Source organism: Anomalospiza imberbis, chromosome 2 (genome assembly GCF_031753505.1).
Source record: "Anomalospiza imberbis isolate Cuckoo-Finch-1a 21T00152 chromosome 2, ASM3175350v1, whole genome shotgun sequence".
Taxonomy (NCBI): Eukaryota; Metazoa; Chordata; class Aves; order Passeriformes; family Viduidae; genus Anomalospiza; species Anomalospiza imberbis.
The window spans coordinates 44,687,396-44,710,259 of NC_089682.1; the positions used below are offsets into that span (position 1 = coordinate 44,687,396).

General features: G+C 40.1%; 1 protein-coding gene and 1 long non-coding RNA gene across 2 annotated transcripts in view; one reads left to right on the forward strand and one right to left on the reverse strand.

Annotated features, from left to right (window-relative positions):
* Positions 1 to 22,864, reverse strand: part of LOC137468726 (uncharacterized) — a 295,522-nt gene that overhangs the window by 172,100 nt on the left and 100,558 nt on the right. The gene's annotated exons all lie outside the window — the stretch shown is intronic.
* Positions 19,993 to 21,639, forward strand: LOC137466312 (uncharacterized). Its single transcript, XR_010995117.1, has 2 exons — positions 19,993 to 20,125; positions 21,346 to 21,639. It is a non-coding gene; the product is annotated as an uncharacterized lncRNA (long non-coding RNA).

The window sequence follows — 22,864 nt, forward strand, 5'->3', positions numbered from 1 at the left end:
GGAATGACCAAACCCTGCTCAGTGGAGCTTAGCAGCAGGACAAGAGGTAATAGGCAGGAAGTGATGCACAGGAAGTTCTACCTGAACACAAGGAAGAATTTCTTTCCTTGGCAGTGGCAGAGCTTTGGAACAGATCACCCAGAGAGTGTGGAGTGTCCTTCACTGGAAATATTCTATAACCATCTGGACACAATCCTCTGCCATGTGCACTGGGATGACCCTGCTTGAGCAGGGAGAGGGGACCAGATGATCCATTGTGGTCCCTGCCCACCTGATGCGTTCTTGGATTCTGTGAAAATGTATAATTTCTCTAATAATTAGAAAAGGGCAACTTTTCCAAGCTTTCAAAATACTGATAATCTTCTTAGAAATAGGCCAGATGACATGTGACATTACTCCTAAGTTACCATGTCAAAAATATTAATTAATTAGCATTTCATGTGTGGGGTCCTTGAGTTATGATCTACCTGAAATATTGCTTTTGAGCATGTCACCACCTTTTTTTATCAACTCTTTGTCTCATATGCCAAAAATCTTCAGCCACCTCTCTTGAATCTTTAACTAGTAAACAATGCATATTATATCAAAGTATTCCACCAGTTCTATCCATAGGACTTTCTCAGTGTCTAGTGTGTACTTTTGTAAGCAGCAATGCCTTAGAAAATTATACTTATGAAATTTAAAAGTGAAATTGTTTATTTTCATAGTCTTCAGTAGTAATGGTGCAGTTCATATGCATTTTACACTAGAATTAAAGGGCAATTAAAGCAATTTAAAGCAGTTACTATAGTAGCAGTTTATGACCCAAGGGAGACTTATGCTATTTTAAATCATGTTGTTCTTTTTATGTATTTATAAGTTGTTTTGATAATCAGAAATCTTTAATTTTTACAAATTTTAGATTTGGTCCTCTATGCCACTGCTTCTTATTTCCCAGGTCCTTGAAAATCTGTATTTCAATCAAATATCAGCATTGTTGTAAATAGAGACAAGCCAATATGAATTAATTAACAGCATAAATTTATTTTGCGTTCGCGTAACAATTTAGAGTTTGAATTTCCCCATCAACAGCTCGGTTGGGTCAGCCCACAGTCTACAGAGCAGCTCTGGGTGCAAAACAGAGCCCGAAAGAGTCAGTGCCTCCTTCGAGTTTTTGCATCCCATTGTATTTCCACAGAGGGTTTTTATAGTTTTTATTCTGCCTTTGGCTATAAGTCATTGTGGCAAGCTGCATATTCATGCAGTCTTCCCTCACAGAGAAGGCATTTTGGCCACTGATGTCTTCGAGCAGCAGATCATCAGCAAGTGATGAGTCCAGATGCCCCCTTCCTTGTCCTCCCTCCTTGTGTTGAGTCTGGGTCCCCATCGACACCACCTGCCTGTGATTCGCTTGGGTGTGACCTAATAGACAGCTTTTTGCGGTCATTGTTTTTTTTTGCAGTCATTGTTTTTTTGCTGGCTAGGCTTTTAAAATGCTAATTAGGTTCCAGGCAACTTAATCTGTGAATTTCCTTTCGCCTTGGTTTTTCCAGTAACTCTAAAACATTTTGTGGCTACAGTGTATAACATCTATAACTACAACTTATTACATACAACCCCAACTGCACGAATTATACATATATAACAGCACCTACGAGATTAATCAAGATGGCATTAGTGATGAGTTCAAATAAACCACCCAGGCTTAGTATGACTTGGTAAGTTAGCATTTCCTAAAGAAACACAAGAAATTAATTGCATGACTTCAAGTTGTCCCAATGTGTAATGGAGCAAAAATTGCAGTTTTTGCTGATTGTACTGATCAGAACTCTGGGTGTATTGGAGGCTCCAATATAGAGAACGAGATGTGCCCTGGCTTGTCTGGCCCCTGCTGCTGGACCAAATGGTGGCAACTGTGATGTTTCACCGCAGAGACACCTTTGGCTAGCTGGATGTTGCAGCTGGGTGCATGAAGACAAGCCCAGATATGCTAGAGCTCAGGTGGCGGCAGGATGGACCTTCCTCTCGCAGAGGGTCTGCTCCTCAGGTTTCCCGCTGTCAGAGAATCCTTTAAAGCTATGGTAAAGGAAAGGAGTCGGTTCTGCTGGAGGGTTTAATCAAGAGCTTTTATTCTGGCCTGCAGGCGTCCAATTGTAGCAACAGCTCCAAGCAGAACTCCCACAGGCCTCTGAATTTGGTCACTGCTCCATCAGAACTCTCCGGACCGCATGGTTCCCCTCTCTTTTACCTGGGGGAGGGGAGGGGGAAGGGATCGGGAGACCACCAACCGGGTACGGGAGAGGACATCTCAAGAGACAAAGGACACCTGGATGGCCCAATGCCCCCCCAGGAGTGGAGGGCATCCTTTGAATCTGCCAATCACTCAACGCATTTCTGGAATTCCAGGAGTGACAGACAGTGCTTGGCAGGGGTCAGGGTTGGGAAAGGAGTAGTGATTGACACACCTGGGAAGACAACTTCAGGGGAGAAAACCAGGGTTTGGGGGTAAACCATGAAAGCACACTGCAACATGGGTGAATGAACAATATTGAAAATATCTCAGCAGGAATTTAGTCTGTGTATAGCCTTAACCTTAGTATGTGCCCTCTTCAGCTATGCTAATATTGAATGGCCATCAGCATCAAGATGCAATTAAAGGAGGAAAAAGGAAAAAATGTCAGAAGTACAGCTGTGTCTGAAAACTTTCTAGTTTCAATAAATAATTGACAAAAACAGAACTACTTGCCTTAAAGTAAATAGGTACTAAGACTCCAAGGTAAGTTAAGCCTAACTCTCAACTTTCTTAAACAACCAGTACATATCCTATGTTTTTTTACATACCTGACATCTACTTGCATTTTCTTGTTCCATCAAACTGATCTTATTAACTTACTGAGGACACAATCAGGACAGAAAGCACACAGATTAATGAAAACATTTGGTTCCTTTTCAAAAAAAAAGACCAGTTGATAAGTGAAATTAACAGGGCTAATGCTTTTATTAATGTTCAGCTCTTTATTAAAAAGATCAGCCGGGCAGGGGGCCTGAACGGAGCTCGCCCCCGTTGTAGCTTTTCCCAGGTGGCCGAAAGGAAGGAGGCGTGCAGAGTCTGTTGCTGAAGTCCAGAGCATCAGCTGTCCCTTCTACTTCCCTGTGGCACAACCGGTGGCCAAAGGGTGAGGAGGCGTGGAGTGCAGAGTCTATTGCTGGAGTCCAGAACAACAGCTGTCCCCGCTCCTTCCCTGGTGGCAGCCCCAGGGGGCTCTGTCTTTTCCGTCTCTGCTTCTCTCAGCCTACTCTTGTCTAGTCTTTTTTAGATGATGATGACAGTCAAAAGTCGATCAGGGGATATGTTTCCCCTCTTCCTCAGCTAGGGCATTTGTCTATCCCCCTCTACTGTGTTTAGTTCTTTATTTAGGGGTATCTCTATCCCCTAAAAATAATCCCATGATCCCAGGGGGTTTTCTTATTTGCATTTTAGCCCCAGAATGTCGACGTGGTGGGGGGAGGCAGGTTATCTCTAGGTAGTTTAGAGAAAACAAAGAGCAATTAGCTAATTGACATTTCAATATCGGTACTCAGCTAGAGTTAGTAGTTGTTTCAATGTTGCCATGGGAACTAGGAAGGCCCTGCCTGGGAGTATCAGTAACTTCGTTCATTACAATAAGGAAGCTTCATTGAGAGTATTGTGCAGCACAGGAGGACTGTGAGACTGGAGTCTGTCTGCTTGTGTTGATCAGCCACTTAGATTTTCAAACTACTATTTCCCCCCAAGGAAAAGATAAATATGTACCATGATATTTTACCTGTTCTGCAAAGGATGGAAAGCTCGTCATAATAACAGAGCATGATTTTCAGAAAAAAAACAATTTAAGAACAGTCTAGTGTTTTTGAACATGATGCCCAGTTTACAAGAGCAACTCTACACTCATTAGAGTACATAATTGTTAGACTGGTGCCTAAACTAATATTATGAATATGATTTCAAGCAAATATAGATAGAAATATGGGCTGCCATTGCCTTTTTCTTCCACTAGCCAGGATCCACCTATCCCAGTGGGAGCATGCCATCAGCTAGACAGGTATAGATAACACAGGAACTTCACCCGTCTTTGTAATTAAAACTAATTCTCCTACAGATTTTCCTTGTCAACAGGTCCCTGCAAATTCTCACTTCATGGGGTCAGGTATAGCAAGGTGTTCTCATCAGTGTTTCTTCCTTAAGAGATTCTGGTGGATGTTGGTACCTCTGCGAAAGCACATCAAAGGGAAAAATGTGAAAACTCACAGAAGTCAAAAGGAAGAATGTCAGCACTGACAGCGGTAGGTGCAAAAGTCAGTTATATAGTGATTAATTACTGACAACACCTACCACTGTTATATCTTTATTAGGTCTCCTTCAGTCTTTGGCATAACTAAAAGCATGATCTTAATCCTATTTGGTGAGGGCAAAATTTAGATTATTTTTTCTCAAAGACAAAAAGCCCTCAGAACTTTTTTTTATATCTGGTTTTTGTTTTTGTTGGAGAAATATTGAACAAATTCAATTAGAGAAAAAAGTGCAGTTAATAAAGTGAAGAGACTAACAGTGATCAGATGATAGATTTTAAAAAAAAGGCCTGTCTTTTCCATGGAGTTATCTAATTTCTCCAGTGTGACACATTATCTGTTTCATGCTATTTTTCACATAGCTCTGGGAATGACTTGTACATAGTGAGTTTTCCTGAATCAGGTAGTGTCAGAAGGAGAGAAAGCAATAAATAGTAACAAAATGCTAATAGACTAAATGCTAATAGACTAAACCCTGATTTTTTAAAATTAGTGGCAATATATTTTTCCATTACACATTCCTCTTTCCCCTCCCTATTTTATTGTTGCCACTGGATGGCCTTGGTAGTCGGGGCATTTGGCAGAAGGGCAGGATTGTTACTGTGGGGTGTGGCATGGCAGCACCTGACCTCCAATCAAATTGCAAGAAAGGCGTCTCCACCAATGGAAGGTGAAGAAGAGTTGACTGATGGACTTTGGGAGGTATTAGGGTTACCTCATGCAACACCAGGAGTATAAAAGGTGGAGCAGCCTTTTTGTGGGTGAGCACGTGGCAGTTTAGTTCCATGCTCTCAGCACTGCTCTTTCTCCTTATTCAGTCATTTGTTGTATTTGTTAAGGTTTAATAAAACTTTGAAATTTTAAAGTGAGCAGTCGTTTCTGACAAAAATAAAGTCCAAACATGGCAATATTATATCTGAGAACTGTTTATTAAAGGAGGGTAAGTGTTCCTACTGAAGGGGGTTAGAAATGAGAGCATAGAGGGAAGAAGAGACAGTGAGAGAAACAGAAGACAGGGACAGCATTACTGTAAGAACCCATGTGCTCTGTCAGCGTCAACATGGCAAATGGAGTGTGCACGTTGCAAGCCATGGTGAGCTACATGACTCCCATGGTGGCTCAGCGCAATTTCCAAGCAGCAGCAGGCTGCATGTCTCTGCCATTGCCAAAGAACAGGCTGACGTGGCTATGGGTGCACTTGTGGGGCAGTCACAGGCAGTCAGGGTCAGGGCATGGCAGCTGCGGGCAGCAGTGGCTAGGCTAGTGCTGCGAGCTCATGCTGCGGGTTTGTTGCTCCAGGCAACGGGGGAAACATGGTGGCAGTGGCAGTCACTCTGTTAGGGACAACGGCAGAACACCAAGTCGTCACGGCAATGAGTTGGTTCGCGGAAAAGGCGAAACAGGGTAGAACAGGTGCAGACAGAGAAGCAGGACCACAGGGAGGAAAAGGAGAAAGGGGGGAAGTAGGGCCAAGCTGGCCCTCTGAGCGAGCCCCTGATCCCTCCAAGAAACCCAAAGTAAAGTAGCTCACATTGTGTCGCAGTTAACTGCTTTTATGTGCTAATGGTCCTCTCATGGCCTGATTTCCTGGACAGTTTTTCCTGGGCATCTGGACATTTCCCCACCAGCTAGTGGGGAGGTCATCTGCAGTTTGAGCTTGGAAGTTTTCCCTCCCCTGATTGGCTATCAGGTGGACTCCTCAGGGACAGGGTCCCCAGCAGGTGTACAGCCCTCAGAGCAATATAACACGTTGAGGCATAAATAAAAATCAGATTGGTTCCTCTCAGTACTAAACAAGAAGCCCTATTGAACTAGAAACTATTTTGAAGGTACACAGAGCTTCTGTGAGGATTGGGCATAATCTCAGTTTTAACGTGTAGACAGGGCTGCATAAACAATTGCTCAGATCCTTCAAGCCTCTCCTCGCTGACAAAATACTTTCGTCTCTCAGTTTGTTTTCAAATTTCTGTGAAGATAGAATATAAACTAACCCACCAGCAGAAACATTTTCTACATTATAGTATTTTTTGCTCTTGCTTGATGCTTTCTCTACTCCCAGTTCCAAAATATCACAATTCCCAGTTGTTTCTGTATTTGAACTCACCCATCTGTTGACTTTTTAAATATTTTACCTGCAAGTTCAGGCACCACATGGCAAGAAGCAAGTTCCAGAATTTATTACCTCCACCCAACAGCAGCACTCCTATTTGTATCTTTTGAATTTTATTTACCCTTTTCTTTAAATATCCACATTTTCCTGTTACTGCCTTGCTGGGTGTTGCAGCTTGCTCATATCCTTGGATTCTTGGAAGTACGGATGTGTGCTTGCAGACAGGAATAGGGTAATAGATCACCCTCAGGAATATCCAGAAGGAAAACACACTGTGATTAAACTATAACAACTGTTCCAGAAAACTGTTGCTAACTAAAGCATCATTTCTGTGTTCCATGTTTAAAAATCCTGAGAGAGGACATAAACTAATTGCTTGTAATTTTTTGATAGACAGAGGACATTAAAGCCTGACTGTTGAGACCACAGACTAAAACATGCATTTTATTAATTCTTTGGGAGGAATGAAGAAGGGTGGTCTTTAACTATTACACTAGAATAGACATGTTAAAAGTAAGTTTTATAATTAGCCTCAGGGCTGAAGTTCATACATTTCATTGTTAAAATATGCAACAGCTATTAAATAAATTGAATTCAGGAACATTATTGAGCTAAAGTTTATAATTAACAGACAGCATTTTAGAAGCCTCTTTGGGCATTATGAAATTTGATTGTATTTAGAAGTAATTTGTTGATTTAATAATTGGTCAGCATTTATAAGTATCTTACTGATGTTCTGACATTACGTTCTTCATCTAGTTAAATATTAATCATAGCTCAACTCTGAGGATATATTTTCTTGGAATTTCTTAACTAATTTAGTAAGTTCCAACATATTGTGGAAAATGACACAAATATTCAATAGTACAAGATTTTGAAAACTTGTGAGAATCTGGGGAGATACAGGGAGATGACTCAAGAAAGGTAGATTTATCAGGGCTTTTTGTAAGATGATAAAAAAATAAAGTATTAAGCTTAGGTTTTAGATAATAGTTGACAGTGAAAAAAGGATTAGGCAAAATTGTCATCAAGAGGAGGGATAAAGAATTAACATTTTACTCGTTCTTTTCCAACTGGAAATAAGATCAGGCAAGTCTGAGCAATTATGTAAAATAAAAATAGCCGAAGTTTTGACCAACAATTTTTTTTTTTTAAAGAGGTTTCTTATCCTCTTCTTTTCATGGATCAGTGGTAGCAATGGAATAATGAAAATTACTGTTCTGGAACATCTTGTCACTAAGCCTGACCATTACTTCTTGCAATACGACCTATTCTAGGTGCACCATTTTTAAACAAGCATATTTTATATTACTCTGCAACTATCTCACTTATTTCAATCCATTATGAATAAAAAACTTAATCTTTAAACATCAGAAACCATACACTGTTTCTTCTCTCACTTCAATGCATATTGCTTTTCCTTTATATATGCCATTACAAATCCCAGTTTTTGCATGCTCCATTTCAGGCTTTTGCACATGCAAAATACTTATACATAAATCTGCCATGCTAAAGCAGTAAGAACACTTGTAAAGCATATAGCTAATGAACAACTTAAAATGTCAAGTGAAATAAGCCAAGACATGAGCACTGAAAATTCTGAAGTCTGAAATTTCCCTAGTTCTTGAAAAGTATTGAATTTGACATTTCTTTAAATATAAGCTATTGTATTGGTACTGCAAGAAGGTTGGAAAAGCTCTCTGAGATATTTAAGTCCAACCATATTCACCTCAAAACTGTAATCCCAAGTGCCACACTTGTCAGAGACTGGAATGCTATAGTTTATGACTTAAACATTTTCATGAAGGACTTTTTAAAACTGTATTACAAAAGCTGCTGAGAAGAACATCGTACCCTGGCTAGGCTTCCTGACTGAGGCTTTACAGGGCTCTCTGATGAAGATAAGAGAAACTAACAACTCAGGGCTGGGGACATTTACAAAGCAGAAGCCCAGTACCTTCAGGGTGGAGATCACAGCCCCAAGGCTATCAGCTGCCAGGCTCAGCTCACACAGACCATCACACCAAAGGGTGGGGAGGAAAAAGTCTTTGGGTGTGTGTTGGAAGGCCTCTTGTCAGGGGTGCAGTGCCCTCACATCCTCCACTGTGCAGAGGAGCCCAGCTGAGGGACCCCTTCACCTGAGGAAAAGCTTATCCACAGCAGAGGGGTGTCATAGCCCATCAAAGCCCCCCCACAAAGGGGTCCCCAGACCCTGCACCAGAGCATGCAGATGATGCAACAGACCCTCAGTGTTGCAAGGGACAGTGTCAAAATGGCCCCCTGCAAGGGAGGAACGTGGGCCTTCCCACTTGCCCAGTGTGTATATTAATCCATGGAAATCTATATTCTTTGGCATGGTACGGCTTGGCGGCAGCAGCAGCAGGGGACCCTCACCACTAGAATACCAGATAGAGGGGAGCAATGAGATATTGTTGGGACCTTCGGATATGTGACACACTTCCACCTAACCCCTGTCACTGTTCCCCCACCCCCCATGCACACTTCTTTGTCACAGTTTTGGAGACAGACAAGTGACAAGACACACAGCGTTCATGCAGCAACAGCCCACTTTATTGAGATCTTACTTCCTTATATACATAAGAAGCCCATGAGGTTAGTCCTCATTGGCTGAGCCAGTTACTTCCTGGTGAACCAGCCAAGAGCATCCTGAGTCCCCAACAGCCTAGGCCTGCTCTTACCAGTCGAATTATATAAGTAAGGTAATTATGTAATTGATCACATATTTCCATTATAAATTTGTAATTATCTTTACTTTGAGGCCTAAAGGCCAGCTGTAGTCTACCACACTTCTCTTTCTTTCTTTCTTTCTTTCTTTCTTTCTTTCTTTCTTTCTTTCTTTCTTTCTTTCTTTCTTTCTTTCTTTCTTTCTTTCTTTCTGCCTCTTTTACTACTAAATAAAATGTTCCAAGTTTTTGGCACCAACATCTAACCTTGTTTGGTTTTAATCTCGTTTTTGGGCATATTTTGAGCCTTCTAAATTCCATCTGCTTTATACACACAGACTTAGTTTTCGTCACTCTTCTGTGTTTAAACCATTAGGTGTTGTCATAACAGCACCTTATGCATATTTCCAGGGATGGGGATTCTATTGTTTCCTTGCACAGGCTTTAGGAAAAAAAGTTTCCTAATTTCCAATCTAAGCATCTCCTGGCACAATTTGATGCCATTTCCTCTAGCCCCATTGCTTGTTACTTGGAAAAAGAGCCAGACCCCCACTAGACTACACCGTCCTGTCATGGAGTTGTAGAGAGTGCTAAGTTTTCCCTGAGCCTCCTTTTCTCCAGGCTGGGCCCCCCCAGCTCCCTCAGCTGCTCCTCATAAAACGTATGCTCCAGTAAACAATATTTTTGGCACAAAGGTTCAAATGATGGTATATTCTCCCCTTCTGGTATTTCTGATAATTATGGGGCAGAAGAATACTTCATCTTGTAAATAGAGACATTTATGAGATGTTTTCTTCTTTTGCACACTACTGCTTATGCAATCAACTATACAACAGATTTCTTGGACTGGGCTATAAGGTGCTGGTAAGTATCTGGACTGAAGAGAAGATACAAAAACATAAAAGGACTGTGATATCATCTAAAAGCTTTAATCATGCTTCTAAAACATCTGAGATTAAAAAAATTTAGATGGGGAAGGAACTTGATTCACTTTCGAAAGATAATTTAAATAGTTCCTACAGTGGTTTAATGTTGGGATAGGGGTATATATCCTAAGAAATACCTACTTAAATTTAGTCATGATCCTTGGTACAGAAGAAAATGAGACAATCTCACGCTGCTACCTCCAAAATATGATCACAATTGTCAATATTGTTGTGAACAGGCTTAGAAAGAAACTTTAAAGTAACAAAAAGGAGGCAGGTTAATTAAAAAAAGTAAGCCTGTTTATTACAAAACTAACAACTGGAAGCAAAAGCCTCTGGCTAGTCTGAAGACTGTTTCAACAATTTAGTAATTGTAACCTAGGAGTGTTTCCAGGGAAACCGGCTCGGAGGAAAGATGCGGGAGTTAGACACCCCAGGCCTTTTAAAGTCTCTCGTCTCCTGATTGGGGCGAGAGGATCCGTGCTGTGACAGATCTATTTCTCCGTTACTGATTGGCTTGTAAGTTGGTGCAGTCTTGGCCGATCATTTTGGAATTCTCGCCTCCCATTGATTGGTCTCTCTTCCAATCTTGATGTAAGTTGTGGTTGTGTTCTATGATGTATACTCCTGAAAGTTTCTCTGCTCCTCCACAAAGATTGGCACCCCATCTCCTCCCCAGTTCCACTCCCCCTTTATACATGAACAACAGTACTGGGTTTTAATATAACTAACCACAATTTGTTACTTGTATTAACAACATTTAACTTTGTAACAACATTTAAGCATTGTTAATTACATTCCCCACAGGTTTAAATTTTATATTTGTTCATAACAGTAGAAAATTAAATAGCAGGAAATGAGCAGCAGTTCTGAAAGGATTTAGGGAGTCAGTTTTATTTGGCTTTATAATATAGGCTTTGATTTTGACTTAAAAAAAGAATCTGTTTAATATGCTTGTAAAATAACAAAAGCTAAATTCTGCTAAAGGGAACTTATTTTGGCATAACAATATTTCTCACAGGCTTAGTTGTATCATATCTATCATATCTATAAGGTAATTCATTTGAGTTTGCAATTGAAACATGAACAGAGTAGGAAAGTTTATTTTTACACGCTGGAAGAAATAAAATCACTTTTCTGTTTCTCATATGCATATCAGGGGTAACTGCACTAAAATCATCACAGTAAAATCCTCACATTCAAAAACCAGTGTAAGTAAAAGAAGAAAGATATTACTATCAGGTAAAAGCAGATGTTTAAGAGCCTGAGTTAAAAAGCAGTATATTTTTCCAATCATGGGTGCTAACAAAGAAAATAAAATAAAAAGCCACTCATAAATAAAATAAAAGGCCATTCAGAAAAAAAATGCATCATAGAATCATAGAATCACAGAATGGTAAGGGGATGGACTTCAAAGATAATCTAGGCCTAACCCACTTGACATTGGCATCTTTGGATGCAACCCAGGATTTTTTTGGCTTTCTGGGCTATGAGCACTCACTGCTTGTTCATGTTGGGTTTTCATCAACCAACACCTCCAAGTCCTTCTCCTCAGTGCCATTCCCAATCACTTCTTCACCCAGCCTGTTAGTGTGTCTGGGAGTGCACCATCCCAGGTGTAGGATTTTGCACTTGGTCTTGCTGAACTTCATGCAGTTTTCACCACTCCATCCTGTCCCAGTCCCTCTGGATTCACCCCTTCTCTCCAGCATGTGACTGCACCACAGAGCTTGGTGTCATCAGTAACCCCACTGTCCATGGCACCAACAAAGCTGTTGAACAGAATCAGTCCCAGCACTGACCTGAGGGACCACACTTGTCACTGGTCTCCACATGGACAATGAGCCATTGGCCACAACTCTTTGTGTGAGGTCATCCAGCCAGTTTCTTGTCCACTGAGTGGTCCATCCATCAAATCCATGTCTCTCCAAGTTAAATCCTGGTTCTTGATTTGAAATTCTTTCTGGTTTAAAATGCTTTTTGTTTTAAACAAGGAAAAAAAAGCAAACAAAACCCCAAAAAAATCCCAAATGTGGAAGTGTGGCATAGTGTCACTGGCAGGCAGGAAAAGGAAGGACCATGAACTTGCATTCCAAGTCATTTATGCAGCAACTTTTATCTCCTACATTCCATAACAAGTACACACACCAAGACTTTCAGAAACATATTTCAAGACTGACTCAGATTCAAAACAGCTCTTGCAAACAGGTCTGCCCAAGCACCTCACTCTTTTAAAGTACTAATGAGGAAGAAAGAAGGTTTTACAAAGCATTTGCAGTGTCCTAGAGAACAAGACAGATACATATAGAAAATAAAGGACTATAAAAGACCTTGAAAAGCATATGTTAAAAAAGAGAAAAAAAATATTAAAAGTGTCCAGTGTAGGAGAAAGAATGTGCACAGGTGACAAGTATGATACATAAAAGAGAGAGAAAGAAAAGAAAGAAAAGGAAGAAAGAAAGAAACAGAAAGAAAGAAAGAAAGAAAGAAAGAAAGAAAGAAAGAAAGAAAGAAAGAAAGAAAGAGAAAGAAAGAAAGAAAGAAAGAAAGAAAGAAAGAAAGAAAGAAAGAAAGAAAGAAAGAAAGAAAGAAAGAAAATAATTTTACCAGTCTAAATGGCTGCCTTTCCACTTTATTTTAATCCTTATCTGTAGATAGTGCAGCAAGGTCATGACCCTATAAAATTATTTGTTCCTTATATTCCCTCACCAGGTAATACCTCAGCTACATTGAAAGAAAGCCACTTGAACACTTCCTTCAATGGTTCCATCCAGTCAATACCTAGCTACAAATTTAGTTAACTGCACAATAAGCTGAAAATTACCTTTCTGTAGAAAAGAATCTGTTCTTCCCAAAGCTTCCACATTACCATTGAAGTATTGGTGTTCAGGGAAAAAAAATCTAGGTTGTTTTTAAAGCATTTTTGACAACACGTTTGGATGATACAGAGGCTCAGTTACAATTTTTTTTTAAATTTAATGTGTTTTCCCCACACTTCTGTCTGCAGGAAGTGCAATACCACCTAAGATATAACAAAATAAAAGCTGTTGGTTCAAACAAAATTTGCAGAGATAGTGTGGCAATCACCAAAGATAAACATTTCATTGCAGGTTTATTTGTAATACTAAATTTTATTTCTGGACAAATCAAACTTTTTTACCTACAGAATTGAACATTTGTCTTTTTGTTTTATAATCTAATATTTTTCTCTAAAAAAAAAAAAAGTAAACAAACATCAAAGAAACTAAAACCAAACACTGTCACCAAGCTTATAGACTAATTTCAAATTATAGTATCACTTGAAAACAAAATGCTTTGGCTTTCCAAAAATCATAATTTGGGAAATGGTAAGTGCAAATAGTAAGTTCTTCCCAGTGACCAGAATTATTTTTCAAATACAACCTGGAATTGTAAATAATCTTTAATTTTTTTTAATTTATTTTTTTTTTTTTTTAGCCAATGGGAATCAGTTTTCGTTTTTCCCTTGTTCCACTCCCCCAAACAACCACAGTGTGGGTTATGATCATGACTAATATTTTTGAGGAAACAGTTGGCCATTGTCAGATCTTTAACACAGTCAGCAAAGTTCTGAAATTAAGGAGGATCATTTATTAATCTGAGTTTCATGTCTGCATAGGAAACATCATAGTGTTCTAGAAATGTCTCAGTAATACCTGTGCTTCATAAGCACATTGCTGTTTTCTATTTATTGTGAAAAAAACACACTACCACTTCTTTATTTTGAGTTCATTACAATAATGTGTAAACTTCTTTATGAGGCTAATCATATTAGGAGATGGATTTTTTTTTTCTTACTAAAAATCTATTTCATCATTTATACAAAAACTTTTGTATTAACTTTGTTATTTGGATTGCCACCATGTATGGACACACACATACACAGACACACAGAGACACAAAAATACAAAATGTAACTGAGACAAAAATGGTTTAGCCTCTGAGAGGTCACAGCTTGATAGTCTTTCAAGACTTTTTCTTCCTTCTTCTTACTTTTGCAATATGCAAAGGGTGTGTTTTTCAGAAGCATTTAAGGACCTTTTCTTTCAATTGTGGTTGTATCTTAAAGAAACAAAAAAATTTCCAGTCACTTTTCAACATTAAATAAAAAGCAAAATTAAGGCAATGTTGTCTCCATGGTAGCCTATGGCATTAGGCTTGAAATCCTCATGAAACCTAATTTTCAAAAAGTAAAGTATTCTCTCTGAAAATCTTTTCATGTTAAGGTTTGCTGAGATTAGATGCTTACAATCACTGGTCAGTACCGACTTCCCAGTTTCATCCTGAACCAGGGGACGTAATTTTTTGTAATGAATTTATCATTTGAACTTGTGTTGAAGCCTGAGATTTCTTTTTTTGCCTACAATTACTGATCTTCATGATGCCCTCATAACCAAAAATTTGTCCTACCATCCACAGTAAGACTTCACATAAGCTGCTAAAGCAAATTGAGCATACATTATGAATTATTCATAGTGACCACCTATTTTGTCTGGTCCTGTTTGAGTTGCTTAAGACCATTACACAAAGGCAGCTCAGTGATTTCACATTACCATGTAAAATAGACACAAAAATCGAGATGAAAGAATGATTTCCTAAAACAGATCAAATCAACCCCCTCCCTGAGCCACAAACCTGTCATAAAAGCAGCATGGCTAATGGATTTGTAATGTAGGTAGAAGGTTTTAGTCAAAGTGAGACAAAGATGTGATAGACAAGAACAATTGTACCTTTTAGTGATATTGTCAGAGCTGAAGGGATATAATGGAAACAGTTCTTTTGCTAGTCCTGCCTCCCATTGTCTGCTTCCTTTCACTATTCTGCAGCAAAGGCTATATTTATCTAGATGGATAATTTATATTTACTACTATTTCAGTACTTTGCACATGTTTTGATAGCTATGGAAGGTTCCAGAAACACATTTTGCTGCAAGAATGCTGGAGCTGGAGGATGAGTAAAAGTAGCCACTCAATTTTTCCACTGCCATTCAAGTCCAGCAAGGGTAAAACTTGGTAGTGTCAGTTATGGTCACTGCTGTGGGTTAGATTTGCCAAATTAATTTCTTTCCATTTGTTGCATGTTGGAGAAGCAAAAAGGTGGTGATTTTCATAGTGGTTGAGAAATAAAAGAGTTAGTCAACCACTCTTACATACTACTGGAATGGCTTGGCCAGGGGAAGAAAGTTGGGGAGTGTTGCCTGGGGAATGGGGTCTCCCTGCTGCGGTGTTTTCAGGAGTTGGTGTAATATGGCAAGAGGCATTGTGTCTGAGCCCAGGACTTTTGCATGAGGGGTGGGGTGCTGGGTTTGAGCCCCTTTTCTTGGCTTGGTGGATGAGGAGAGCGATCATGTGTGTTACAGAGGGTGTTTGGCTGTTTCCAGGTATAGTGCTACAGTTTAGCTTGCCACCTGTTTCTGCCTGCTGCTCTGGGGTTACTGCTACAATTTAGCTTGATTCCAGGAGTGGTACCAAACCAGTTGCTCCCTGTGAGTTTTGCAAAAAAAGCCACCTCCCATCCTCCTCCCCGCCCAAGATCTCATACCATGTCATGTGGTTGCTGAGCTTGCATGGGAGTGCCCCTGATGCCATGGGGAAACCATTGCAGCCCCTCAGCCTCGCCAGCAACCAGCAGCTTCCCCTCCCAGTTGTGGTCATAACTACACCAAAGAGAAAATTTTACTTGACAGGTGAGAGAACTTGGGTTATTGTTTTAGGTTTTTGATGTATTTTTGGTTTTATATACATACATACATACATATATACATATGTATCTAACTGAATATATATATATATATATATATATATATATATATATGCCAGTAAAGAACTGTTACACTATTACTCCTGTTCTCATATTTTTGCCTGGAAGCACCATACTTTTGAAATTATAATAATTTGGATGGAGGGAGTCACTTTTGTATTCTGGGAAGGTTCCTGCCTTCCTGTCTTTCAAGTCAGGAATGACACTGACCTAAGTTTACTTCTCAGAAGTAACATGTATATTTTGCAAAGATATCTTTCTGTACAAGAGTTTACACAGATGTTTACTCTTGTAAAGAAGTATCTCCAGTAGGGTAGCACAGTATAACACAATAATTGGCCTTCTTCCTATAATATAAATGCTGGATCAGACCAAGAAGTTTATGGAAGATGTGTGAGGCCATTATTTACCAACTGGGAGTCATATATCTATCATGACAACAGAAAATAAAAAAAATATTTATTGAAATTAAACTCAGTATTAAATAACAGCAAAGGTTACAATAGCAGATGACCAACAAAGACTCAACTTCTAGTGTCTATAGATGCAGGTACTAAAAATGTTTTCCTCAGAAAGAGGTATTTCTAGTTGCTTTAAAGAAATTACTATGATATTTAGGATGCAAATCAGAAGCCAATTTCTTTTAAATGCTCTACTCTAGTGGAGTATTTGACAAGGCAGGTGAATCCAAAAAAAGCATTTATTTTTCTTTCTAACTTAGCATAAAAGTCTTGCTAAGGAGGCCAGGGACAGGCAGCTCATCACGATGGCTGCCTGGCAGAAACTTATCCTCAGAAGCTCTGTGGGCCAGGGCTCCTCCCTTCTCACTGCATTTCCATCACCAACACACTGAATGCAAATATTGACTCCAGGGATTTGGGAAGTGGTGGTTCCTACAGAGTCTAGTATAGTCTGTGGAGTACTGAAGATTTTCCCCCTTAATTGGAGATTACTCATATGAAATACATCCAGAGAAGCTGCTTAGCAAAATAAATATATGGCTCTTCATGTAACTTCAGTTGATTTTTAAAGTGTACTGCTTCCATATTTCTGAATTGACCAGAGCTTCAAGAACACTTTTGAAAAATTTCTGCTAGAAGCTCAGTAATTATGTCAACCTTAAAAAACAACAACAAAAAGAATATAGCATAGGTTAACAAGAATCAAGTCAACTTTATATTTAATATCAACACACACTCACTGTTAAATTGTGTTTACAGGAAGGGACCTAGATTACTGATTTTAAAGTAATCTTAATGAGAATTTTCATGTTTATTTCAAAATAGCTAAAAGCCTATTGAAAGCAATGAGAAAACTGCCTAAAGTTCAACTGGTTAAATACTTTCCTGGACAATGCTGAAGCTGGCAAGACTTCACCCTTAGACTTTGTAGGATCTAAAACCATATAAGCATTTCATCAACCTGGGATGTGATCAGGATCTCTGATGAAAACACATCTTACTGTGAAGATGCAACTCCGTAATCAGTTCATGTTATCTTAGAATATACTTATGCAGATTCTTTGTGTCTCAGTTGGGAAAAAAAAAAAAAAAAAAAAAAGTTGATTTTACCCAGGATTTTGTTTTTAGTACAACTTAGTATCACTAATGCCTGTGGTCGATTTAACTCCTATATTTAAGCTTTTCCCAAGTATTCTGCACATGTTCGAAAGACATCAGTGAATCTCTAGATGCAAGCGAGTGTATGAAATTCTAATTCTGCACTGTAAGACAGTGAAATCTCATTCACTGGATGAAACATTATTTTCTTACAGGAATTTCCTAGAGGAAGTTTCATCGGACAAGATTCAGTTTGCACAAGCTGACCAACATTTTGGAGCTAAGCAGTGGCAGGTTTATTATGTGTTAGAGTTCAAGAAAACATAAAGTCTAACTCCTTTATCCTTATGGGATGGACACAGACTGCCTACCTTTACAATCTCCCCACAGCTAGACTTGGTTCTTCTTTTAAAGTTTTTCAGGTTACAAGGATTCCAACTCTATCGATTTCTCTCTGTAGATGTTAAATGAAAGAAGGGCAAATAAGACCTGTTCTTGCTGTTTCACCCAAGGCAGACTCCTGGAATGCGAGAAATGACAGCTCACTTAAAAATTTCAAAGGTTTACTAAACCTCAACAAACACAACAAAGAACTGAATAAGGAAAAGATGACAGCTCTGGGAGCATGGCCAACTGCCAGAGGCTCATCCATAAAATGGCTGCTTCACTTTTTATATCCCTGGTGTTGCATCAGCCAACCCTGGCCCCTCCCAAAGTCTGCCAGTCAACTTTTCTTTACCGTCCATTGGTGGAGACCTTCTTGCAAATTGATTGGAGGTGGGTTGTTGTCATGCCAAGTCCCTCCAGGGACAAGCTTCCCTCATTCCCAGCTGCCTCATGCAAGGGGCACATGTACACACCCTTCCCCCACATGTCTCTGACAACCCTCATGACCAGGGTTGTCTGGTGGCAGCAATACAGTGGGGAGAAGAGAGGATTAAAGGGAGGACAAAAAAGGGTCCAAAAAAACCCCTACAATAACAAAGTTACACATCAAAGAAGTTTAAACCTTAACAAAACTTCTTTTAGCACACATAATATCCATTCTTCATTTGTGAGACCCAATCACCACACCACCCATGTATAATAATCCCCCCTTTTCCTTTTTATAAGTAATTTGGCTCAAGCAATAATTCCCATTTTTGATTTTGGTGATTCACTCATGCTTCTTGAAAGTAAAATTTGATTTTTGGATGAGTCATAATAGCACCCGTTAATGTGGGTGAGGACAGTGGAAAAAATAAGACCTTGGGTTTTCTCTAAGCAAAATGATTGGTGGCATTTGTGACATCAATTTATTTTACTTCCCAAAATGAAGAGAGAAATAGCAGATAAAAGGGAGTAACAGAGTTCCGATATGGCATCTACCCTCACCTACCATACCTGTGGGGTTGCTACCCATAACAGATGTAGTAGGTGTACTCCCGGTGGCATGATCTTCTTGGTGGCAAGTACAGAGGCCAACCTGGTCTTGTCCTCTGCTTTTTTGTCACTTTCCCTTTTGCAAATTCCCAATTTAATTGCTTTTGGTACTTCTTCTATTATGGCCTTTTCACTGTCCCCCAGGCCGTTCCCATTAAACAGACACTAGTAGTCCACAAAGAAAGATAATTATAATAGTACAAATCACATGCTAATGCTGGTACATTAGGACCCCCTGACAAATACAGTCCTGGTCCTCCCACTTGGAGCAGAAGTGTCCCTCCACCCACAAATGCAGAGGTAATGCTTTAATTTCAAGGTAACAAGGCTTGTCACTATACTAATGATATTCCCTCTGACCCAAGTACATCCTACTTTGCCTTGACTGTTTGCTGGAGCTGGATCACACAGTTCTTCTCTGAGTCAGAGACAAGAATTCACAAGAGAGACTATCCAGGAAAATCCCATCAGACTTTTTTATTTTGACTTCTTACCTCACACGCTATGAGTGAAAGTGAATTTCATGATTTCATACAGTATTAAAACAAGCATTTCTTTTTTCCCAGTAGAAAATGTTGGATTTAGAGCAGAAGAGGGAATTGCCTTCTGGTAAATGATTTTCATAAGGATCCAGGGCTGTAAAACTGCCAAGACATCTCTGCATGTGCAGTCAAAGAGTCTGGTACAACACTTCCTGCACATTTCCTGGAGCAGCACATTCAAGTGTACAGCGGAGACATGTGGTTTGGATGGATGGACCACTCACTGGATAAGGAATTGGCTGGATCGTAGAATCATGCTTTATGTTGAGTTTTAAGGGACCCATCAGGATCATCAAGTTGATGGTCACACTCAAAAACTTGTGGTCAACCTCTCTTCCATGTCCCAGTGCAAATCAGTGGTGAGTGATGTCTGTCATGAGGTGGTGTTGGGACCGGCACTGTTTAACATCTTTATTGGAGACAGGGACAGTGGGATAGAGTCACCCTCAGGATTGCTGATGACACTGAGTTGTGGTGCAGTCACATGCTGGAGGGAAGGGATGGATCCAGAAGGACCTGAACAGTTTGGAGAGGTGGGTCTGTATGATCCTCATGAAGTTCAATAAGACCACGTGGAAGATTCTGCACCTGGATGAGGGAAATCCCAAACGCAAGTACAGGCTGGACAGAAAATGGATTGGGAGCCGCCCTGATATGCAGTTACCACCTGCAGAGAGGTAATAGAATCCAAACCCTTACCAACAGGAACCTCTGCGCAGAAAGCCGAGATAGTTGCACTGACCCATGCCTTGGAAATGGCAAAAGGAAAGAGAATAAACATTTATACAGACTCAAGGTATGCATTTGGGGTTGTGCATGCACATGGAGCTATCTGGAGAGAGAGGGGGCTGCTGACCTCACAAGGAAAGAACATGAAATATGCACAAGAGATAATCCATCTGCTGGAAGCAGTTCAGCTGCCTAAAAAGGTAGCAGTGATGCATATTAAGGCACACCAGAGAGTGAGCTCAGAATTGGAGGAAGGAAATGAGCTGGCAGATAGAGAGGCAAAGGAACCAGCGAAAGGTGAGGTAATTATTGAAGGAGCTCTAATTCCAGATGGATGAATTTCCCTTGAAGGCAAGCCAGAATATAACAAGAAAGACAGAAAAGTAATTGAAGATCAAAAAGGGAAATATGACCAAGAGGGGTGGGCCACCATTGAAGAGAAGCTGGTAATCCCTTCCCATTTGTTGTGGTCACTGGTAAGGGAGGACCACCAGAAAAAACACTAGGGAATAGATGCCCTGAACACTTATTTGATTGAAAGAATTGGTGCCAGGAATCTATATGCCACTATTATTCAGGTGACCCGACAGTGTGATCTTTGCCTCCAGACTAACCCCAAGAATACCCCCAGACCAAAATTCGGTCAGATTGGAGGGGCCATGGACCTGGACAACAGTGGCAAATTGACTTTTCAGAAATCCCAAGGAAAGGGGGGTATAAGTATTTATTAGTATTGACAGATACATTTTCATGGTGGCCAGAAGCATTCCCCACCAGAACTGTCAAAGCTCAAGAGGTGACCAGGGTATTATTACAAGAAATAATACCACGTTTCAGAGTTCCAGCCACAATATCCTCAGACAGAAGATCATATTTCATTTCCAGAATAATGCAACGGATCTGGGCATAGATTAGGAACTTCACACTCCATACCTCCCCAATCGAGCGGCCAAGTGGAGAAAATGAATCATTTGATTAAGCAGCAAATTGTAAGACTGGGGCAGGAAGTTAATCCACCCTGACCCCAAGCTCTTCCACTGGCACTGTGGCGAATTCGAACAAAACCTAGAGCTAAAGAAAGGCTGAGTCCCTTTGAAATGCTTTATGGAAGGCCATATGTTTTAAAAGGGAATGTCCACCCACACTGGGGAGGTAACACTGGCCACCTATATGGTGGCTTTAAGTAAACAGCTCAGAGAAATTGAAAAACATGTGTCTGGAACTTGGAGCAGGAAGCTCGATGGACCAGTTCATAACATACAGCCTGGGAATTACGTATATATTAAGTCTCTTACAGAGAAGACTTTGGAACCACAGTGGAAAGGACCATTCCAGGTGCTTCTCACCACCTTCACTGCGATCAAGGTCAAGGAGCAGAATGCCTGGATCCACCACTCTCAAATGAAGAAGGCCCCAGAAGCTCCTTGGAAAGTTACACCAGGAGACAAAGGACTGAGACTAAAACTTACTCAGGCAAAATGAGTATACTGCAGCCAGGGGTAGTTTGTAGTTTCATTTGCAGAATTGTTTTGTGTATAATTGTAAATGGAATCTTGGAATTAAAGAGTACCTCTATCCAAACCAATGCTGAATGGCCTTGGCCCCAAGCTTTTAGTCAGTGTATTGGATCTATGGGAGAACCTTCTGAGATAAAATATTTAAACCTATCCACTGTAATAATCCACGGGAATAGGGTATATGAGGAGCGGGAGTGGCAGGAACAGGAACTGTGGACACTTCAAGGGATCAGAGGAGAAGAAATTAAGGTACGATGCCGGGTGGTCAATGGACCATTCATGAGAGAACAAAGCAAATTAGTGTCTCAGCCTCTCCTGTACACAGGCACTGTGAGGTTTGTGATTGCCCAAGTAAGTCAGATTGTTGGTGTAATTTCACATTAATACAGCCTGTAGAAGTCACTTGTCTGTGGGCTCGTCATACTGTCAGGCTCTCATTTAAATTAAAATAGATATATCCCTTTACAATGGTCACCTTTTACAACGGCAAGACCTCATACAACTCACACCAGTACTCAAGCAGTTCAGACCCAAACCAAACTTGAACCTAAAGTACATGAAATAGGCCCATATGTATTAAGGAATATGGGTCAACAACAACTGTTGTTCAGTCCAGAGTGGTCTCTCAAACATGTTGAATTGCTAATGCAAATTAACATCTCAGAAATCCAATCAGCCTGCTCCTCTTTCCTAAGGACATCCTTTGAGGGCTGGACAATGTGGTTACAAAGACAAGTACACCTCAGGAGCAGAATAAGAAGGAATCTAACTAGGATATTAGGGACAGGATTGGGAGTTTTAAATGGAATTGATTCAGAAATACTGATGAACAAGCTGGCCACTACAGCAGGTGGTGTAGCAAAATTGAAACAGCCCTTACAGTCATTTCTATTGGCATTAAGAACTCGCCAGTGGCAGATTTCAAAAGTACTGCCAAAGTGGGAGAAGGCTGGGGACCAAGACCAGAAGTTAATAGTAGACACATTCAAGATAACGTGTCTTTAGCTTTCAGTTATATACAAGCACAGTTATGGATGCAGGCAACAGCAGCTTTGATCATACAGAAAGGGTGTGAAGGTGATTTTCCAGCTGAAATTCAAAAGATTGTCTGGGATAATGCAATTGATTTTGAAAGAAAGTTTCAATCCTGGTGGACTATGGTAAATTTTACCCATGATCCTGCTTCTAATGTGGCCATTGCATTTGTACTTACTATACGTAATGCCACTGTTTATGTTATCCACCTCATCATTGCACTAGGATTAAATAATGAAAAAATGGTGCTCTAC